The following is a 6,395-nucleotide window of genomic DNA, read 5'->3' as shown; positions in this document are numbered from 1 at the left end:
GTGATATAGTTTTTGTGAATAGTCACAGGTATGGAGATGTAAAAATATATAGGTGGTAGAGTGATCAGTCAGTGATCCTATGCATTAATCTCCCGATAGGTGATTCAATAATAGATGTTGTTCTGTAATCTCTGAATTGAGGATCCATGAATAGATCCAGATGGCTTTCAATGAGATAACTTTCCAACTAAGGAAGTTAATAGGATGTTTGAGTTTGTCTCCTTATTTTAAAGGGGTTGTCCGGGTTCAGAGCTGAACCCGGACATACCCTTATTTTCACCCAGACAGCCCCCCTGAGGCTAGCATTGGAGCATCTCATGCTCCGATGTGTTCCCGTGCCCTGCACTAAATCGCGCAGGGCACAGGCTTTTTTGTTTTCAATAACACACTGCCGGACAGTAACTTCCGCCCAGCAGTGTGTTAGGTGACGTCACCGGCTCTGAGGGGCAGGCTTTAGCTCTGCCCTAGCCGTTTTACTGGCTAGGGCAGAGCTAAATCCCGCCCATCAGTGCCGGTGACGTCTCCGGGGTTCCTGTCAGCCCCATGGATAGCCCCGGTATGTCACCGGAACTCCTAAAAATGCCTTTGCCCTGCGCAATTTAGCGCAGGGCAAAGGAGAGCATCGGAGCATGTACTGCTCCAATGCTCATGTCAGGGGGGCTGTCAGGGTGAAAATGGAGGGATGTCCGGGTTCAGCTCTTAACCCGGACAACCCCTTTAAGTTAAAATGTATACCAGTCACTGTTAACTTTCGGGTATAAACAATGTATCTATCAGTCAGTTGTTACACCTAGTGTGGCGTCCCACACACTGTTAGGCCTCTTTCACACGGGCGTTGCGGGAACACGCGCGATTTTTCCGCGCGAGTGCAAAACATTGTAATGCATTTTGCACTCGCGTGAGAAAAATCGCGCATGTTTGGTACCCAAACCCGAACTTCTTCACAGAAGTTCGGGCTTGGGATCGGTGTTCTGTAGATTGCTATTATTTTCCCTTATAACCATGTTATAAGGGAAAATAATACATTCTGAATACAGAATGCATAGTAAAATAGCGCTGGAGGGGTTAAAAAAAATCTTAAATTATTTAACTCACCTTAATCCACTTGATCGCGCAGCCGGCATCTCCTTCTGTCTTCATCTTAGCTGTGTGGAGGAACAGGACCTGTGGTGACGTCACTCCGGTCATCACATGATCTTTAACCATGGTGATGGACCATGTGATGACTGGAGTGACGTCACCACAGGTCCTGTTCCTCCACACAGCTAAGATGAAGACAGAAGGAGATGCCGGCTGCGCGATCAAGTGGATTAAGGTGAGTTAAATTATTTTTTATTTCTTTTTAACCCCTCCAGCGCTATTTTACTATGCATTCTGTATTCAGAATGCTATTATTTTCCCTTATAACCATTTTATAAGGGAAAATAATAATGATCGGGTCTCCATCCCGATCGTCTCCTAGCAACCGTACGTGAAAATCACACCGCATCCGCACTTGCTTGCGGATGCTTGCGATTTTCACGCAACCCCATTCATTTCTATGGGGCCTGCGTTACGTGAAAAACGCAGAATATAGAGCATGCTGCGATTTTCACGCAACGCACAAGTGATGCGTGAAAATCAGCACTCATGTGAACAGCCTCATAGAAATTAATGGGTCGATATTCAGTGCAGGTGCAATGCGTTCCACTCACACATCGCATCCGCGCGGAATACTCGCCCGTGTGAAAGGGGCCTTAAAGCTCACACTCTGACTCAAAATACCTTCTCCTGTGTTTTTTTTCCTTACAGCTGCGATGCGCCTTCCAGGGTTGTATCCTGTGGATTTTCTCCTTCGGCGTCCCACGTGTTTCGGGTCTGTCAGCGTTCGCTGTATTTGTGGTCTTTGTGGAAGGTTTAGGATTGGAAGCGCTTTCAAAGATATTCAAAAAAAAATCAAATCCAGCTAATAATTTTGTTGCGGGTTTGTCTGTATTCCTATTATCATACGCGTTTCGGGGGTCTCAACTGCCCCTTTCCTCAGTGGTTACCCGCCATCTGTCAATGGGCTGGTTTATATACCCCGTGTCTAATTATCTTTGAAAGTCTGGACTGGATTGTATTGTGTGGATCTGGCAAATCTCATGAGGTTACTTCTTTTTCTCTTTCGCTAGTTTTTTCTGGTTAATAGTTACATGGGTATCAATATGGTCGTCTTTGGGATAAAGAAAATGATAAGTGGATAAAAGTTATATCGCTTATGTGGTATCATTAGTGTGTTTTCTGTGTGGAAGTTACTCATCTGTGTTCCTGGATGTATTCTATACTTCAAGAGCATTCCATGGATTGGATTTTGTAGATGTAGCAGAAAAAATGGTGTTAGTTTCTTTTATATCTTTTCTATTTATTTTTTCCTTTTAGTTTGGTTCAATAGCGCAAGCTTTATAATAATAATAGGAGATCAATATCTGTGGTTATATTACTTCTGTGCTATCACTATAATGACTGGAGGTCAATGTTGTGGTGTTTAGTTCAAGGCATATTTATTTTAGACGTTTATTGCTAGTTAAATCGCTTATGCGGTAATGCTGCATTTTTTATAGTATTGATGTGTTTTTTTATATAGGATTTGCAGCTAGTGATCCTAAATTTTTTCCATGTCAAGATTTCTTTTCCTGAGCCTTTTTAAAGGAAATCATTTATTTATTATTCCCTGATATTAAAACTGTCTGGAGCTGTAATTAAAGGGAATTCCTTTGGTCGAGAGGTATGGGTAGAATAAAATAGATTGCCCCCTTTGGAGAGGTCATGTGAAGAACATCTTTGTATGGTTATTTAATGATTTTATTGTGGGGGGAAACTACTCGTGTCGGGCATGAATGGACAATATTGGGGGCATCTAGTTAAGTGGATACATCTTTTGATATTCATATATATATATATATATATATATATATATATATATATATATATATATATATGTTTCATAATAGGAGTCTATATGGGTTTGCATATATCGATAGTGCTTGAATCTTCCTTTATAGGGTCTTTCGATTTTTTAAAATAGGGAACAGGGATATATATATTATCACTATGTAATACAGGTTCTTCTCAAAAAAATTGCATATTGTGATAAAGTTCATTATTTTCTGTAATGTACTGATAAACATTAGACTTTCATATATTTTAGATTCATTACACACAACTGAAGTAGTTCAAGCCTTTTCTTGTTTTAATATTGATGATTTTGGCATACAGCTCATGAAAACCCAAAATTCCTATCTCAAAAAATTAGCATATCATGAAAAGGTTCTCTAAACGAGCTATTAACCTAATCATCTGAATCAACTAATTAACTCTAAACACCTGCAAAAGATTCCTGAGGCTTTTAAAAACTCCCAGCCTGGTTCATTACTCAAAACCGCAATCATGGGTAAGACTGCCGACCTGACTGCTGTCCAGAAGGCCATCATTGACACCCTCAAGCAAGAGGGTAAGACACAGAAAGAAATTACTGAACGAATAGGCTGTTCCCAGAGTGCTGTATCAAGGCACCTCAGTGGGAAGTCTGTGCGAATTAAAAAGTGTGGCAGAAAACGCTGCACAACGAGAAGAGGTGACCGGACCCTGAGGAAGATTGTGGAGAAGGACCGATTCCAGACCTTGGGGGACCTGCGGAAGCAGTGGACTGAGTCTGGAGTAGAAACATCCAGAGCCACAGTGTACAGGCGTGTGCAGGAAATGGGCTACAGATGCCGCATTCCCCAGGTCAAGCCACTTTTGAACCAGAAACAGCGGCAGAAGCGCTTGACCTTGGCTACAGAGAAGCAGCACTGGACTGTTGCTCAGTGGTCCAAAGTACTTTTTTCAGATGAAAGCAAATTTTGCATGTCATTCGGAAATCAAGGTGCCAGAGTCTGGAGGAAGACTGGGGAGAGGGAAATGCCAAAAAGCCTGAAGTCCAGTGTCAAGTACCCACAGTCAGTGATGGTCTGGGGTGCCATGTCAGCTGCTGGTGTTGGTCCACTGTGTTTTATCAAGGGCAGGGTCAATGCAGCTAGCTATCAGGAGATTTTGGAGCACTTCATGCTTCCATCTGCTGAAAAGCTTTATGGAGATGAAGATTTCATTTTTCAGCATGACCTGGCACCTGCTCACAGTGCCAAAACCACTGGTAAATGGTTACTGACCATGGTATTACTGTGCTCAATTGGCCTGGCAACTCTCCTGACCTGAACCCCATAGAGAATCTGTGGGATATTGGGAAGAGAAAGTTGCGAGACACAAGACCCAACACTCTGGATGAGTTTAAGGCCGCTATCTAAGCATCCTGGGCCTCCATAACACCTCAGCAGTGCCACAGGCTGATTGCCTCCATGCCACACTGCATTGAAGCAGTCATTTCTGCAAAAGGATTCCCGACCAAGTATTGAGTGCATAACTGAACTTAATTATTTGAAGGTTGACTTTTTTTTTAATTAAAAACACTTTTCTTTTATTGGTCGGATGAAATATGCAAATTTTTTGAGATAGGAATTTTGGGTTTTCATGAGCTGTATGCCAAAATCATCAATGTTAAAATAAGAAAAGGCTTGAACTACTTCAGTTGTGTGTAATGAATCTAAAATATATGAAAGTCTAATGTTTATCAGTACATTACCGAAAATAATGAACTTTATCCCAATATGCTAATTTTTTTTGAAGAACCTGTATACCAACAAAGGCTGAGACCAGCAATTATATGTACCGCACAGCCACAAAACATGAAACTCCTACAAAAGCAAAACCAACCCGCGGTAATGTTCATACAAATCCCTATTGAACAAATATGCACACATACAAGATAAATAATTAATTAAATAACTAAAACCCAGTAGGGAAATGCAGAGAAATGTGGATGAAACCCCCCCCCTCCCAAGTCAGTGCTTAAATAAATACATAATTGTTGCATATAGTTGCCGCTGCCTGTGTGGTACACCGGAAAATGTATCAGAAAAGGATGAAACAATCAATGTGCTCGGTGTCAGTCTCATCAGTGAATGCACAAATACACCACAGGTCTAAGAATACCAACCCTGGGTGGCTTGAAGAGACCATTAAGCAGAATACTGTACAAGATACCACTTGCCCACGGTATCAACACACAAGCAGCGACACTAGCATACTGAGTACATAGCGGATAACCAACCTGGCTGGAGGGACGGCCCGACGTCCGTTTCGCTCACTAGCTTTTTCACATTATCACTTATGTTGTGGCGATGTGATTTATCCGTTTTGAGTATGGTGGTTTCTTTCAGGACCACTTCTGAACGCATGTTGAGGAAAGGTCATAAATATTAAAATCCTCGAAAACCCCTTTCAGGGTAGCGGGGTGCTGTTAAGGTCATTCTTATAGGGGGCACTGTGAATATCTTTTACCACACATAAGAACATTAACCCCTTCCCGGCCGCCACACAGCTATATACGTCAGCTGTTGGAAGTTTAAAGATGGCACCTGCTCCACTGTTTCATACAGCAGACATCCGCAGCTAATGTCCGGGACCAGCGGTAATGCTGATCGTGGACATTTAACTCCTCAGATGCCTTGGTCAATCCTGACCATGGTATTTGAATGTTGAAAACCCGGAAGCGAGCACTTCCAGGTGTGCTCCGGCGCTCTCCATCAGGGATCGGGGGAGCCAGAGTGGGTTAGCAGCAGCCCCTGTCCTCCTGTGTCACAGGATGCTGCTGTTTAGTAATTTCTATGGAACTCCTGCCTGTAGAAGGGCTCCATACAGTAAAATGCTCATAAACTATGAGAAAAGCAATCCAATGAACACATTTTTCGCTTTATAAAAGACGCACGTAGGTTTTTGAGGAGGAAAATAAGAAAAATAATATTTTGAACCATCCCGCACCCTAGTGAAGGATGAGCCCGCAGTCATATAATCCTTAACCTGTGGGTTAGCTTTGTTAAAGTAGCAAAATCCTCTGCAGTAGTACTCACTATGAAACTACCGAAGCAGGCCGGCCGGAAACTTAACATCACTCACTTCCTCATGCGCCTGCTCCCCCCACTTTATTATTAATGAATCAGGCGCATGAGGGAGTGAGTGACGTTACGCTGACGGCCTGCCACGGTAGTTTGATAGTGAGTACAACTGCAGAGGATTGTGCCACTTTAACAAAGCTAACCCACTAGTTAAGGATTAAATGACTACACTTTACATATGAAAACTGCTGTACACTGGGCCCGGTGTTATTGAATACAGTGACTGCATCGGGTTCTGCCGCGATCGCAACATAGGTCCGCATACATAAATAAATAAAAAAGTTATAGGGTTCAGAATATGGAGACTAAAAGAAAAATGTATTATTATTTTTTTTTATTTTTTTTAAGGTTTCTAACTTTTTTTTCCAGTATAAAATCGCAATA

Source organism: Bufo bufo, chromosome 8 (genome assembly GCF_905171765.1).
Source record: "Bufo bufo chromosome 8, aBufBuf1.1, whole genome shotgun sequence".
Taxonomy (NCBI): Eukaryota; Metazoa; Chordata; class Amphibia; order Anura; family Bufonidae; genus Bufo; species Bufo bufo.
The sequence above is the reverse complement of the archived record's forward strand: the minus strand, read 5'-3'. Positions refer to the sequence as shown.